Source organism: Terrapene carolina, unplaced genomic scaffold (assembly GCF_002925995.2).
Source record: "Terrapene carolina triunguis isolate 2854851 unplaced genomic scaffold, T_m_triunguis-2.0 Scaffold93, whole genome shotgun sequence".
Taxonomy (NCBI): domain Eukaryota; kingdom Metazoa; phylum Chordata; order Testudines; family Emydidae; genus Terrapene; species Terrapene triunguis.
The window spans coordinates 16,494,592-16,496,109 of NW_020664444.1; positions in this window are offsets into that span (position 1 = coordinate 16,494,592).

Here is a 1,518-nt window from a genome sequence, read left to right on the forward strand (position 1 = left end):
GGCAAGGTGGGGTTAGTGGGTGGGGGTTCCCTGGGGAGGGGAGACCCCAAGAGAAAGGGGTTACTGCCAGGGGGCAGCCCCCAGATAAAGGGACACCAGGTCTGGGAGGGACATCGGGGGCCAAGTGGTGAGGCGGATCACCGGCCAGCAGAGGGCGCTCCAAGGCTGGTAGAGCTAATTCCCATGGATGACCAGCAGGAGGTGCTGCAGGGTTGAGTCTGCACTCTTACAGGGTAATAGTGGGGGCAGTTCCATAGTTCAAGCTTGCAAAAAATAAAATGATAGCTCTTTATATTTAACAGAGTGGATTAGAGTCTGGATAATCAGCAAACTAAATGAATCCTGGCTCCACTGAAGTTGACTGCAAAACTCCCATTGATGTCAGTGGGGCAGAATTTCACCCTAACTCTTTCAAGTTCCTATCTTAACCTTATTTAGGAGCCCGAATCTGGATGCAGGTGCTGAATTTTGTGCCAAATTTTGAAAATGTGGCTTGAGTTACTTTGCCATATAACAGCTGAATGGCAGAGCCATGAATAGAACTCAAGTGTTCAGAATTCCTGCCCTTGATATTGGAGAGGGTAGTAGCCTGTCTCAGCATGCCCCCTGACAGAACAAAATGGAGGAGAACAGCCAGCTGGTGCTCCCAAAAGACCCATGGGATTGGGGGAGGAGGGGAGAAGAGAAACCATTGTGTTGTCAGCAGGCATGTTGAGCAGGGCTACTACCCTCTTCAATCCCAAGGTTTCCCTGGGGGACCTAGGAATTAGTTTTCCACTTCCTAATGCAGTTAGGGGTTCCCTAGCTATTGTGCTAGGCCTCATGGGGCCTAGCACAATAGCTCATTGCAGCTTAGTGCAGAGCCATTGCAATGGGAAAGAGAATGTTTCCTACTCCTACCGCTCTGTGTGCGTGCACATATTGTGGGGTTCAAGGGGCTGGCTCCTAGAATATCCCTGGAATTGAGAGAGAGTGACCCCTCCTGACTACAGCACCAAAGATAAAAACTGAGGAGGAGACTGGTGGAGTTTATTGTGGTAATGGAGACTGGAAGGAGAGGAGCCAGTTTGAAGGGGAAGATGGGGAGATTGATTTTGGCAGGTAGAGGGTATATCTACATACTAGCTGGGAGGGTGCTTCCCCGCACTCATAGACAGACATCTGATAGCTCTGACTGAGTTAGTGCACTAAAAATAACATTGGCCACAGTGGCACGGGCAGTGGTTTGAGCTAGCCTCCCTCAAGTACAATCCTGCCTGACCCTGTAGGTACATACTAGGGCAGCTAGCTTGAGCTGCTGCCGCTGCCATGCTGCTATTTTTAGCATTCTAGCTGGAGCAGAGCTAGTGCCTGTCTACATGCTCTGGGAAGCACTCTCTCAGCTGCTATGTAGAGATAGCCTTAGTTTGAACTGCAACTATGACAGGCAGGCTGACCTGCTGGAAAGTCAAATGGAGATAGATGAGAGATTGCACAGAGGAGGAAAGGAGTATTGAGAGGTAGGTTTGGGAGTCATCA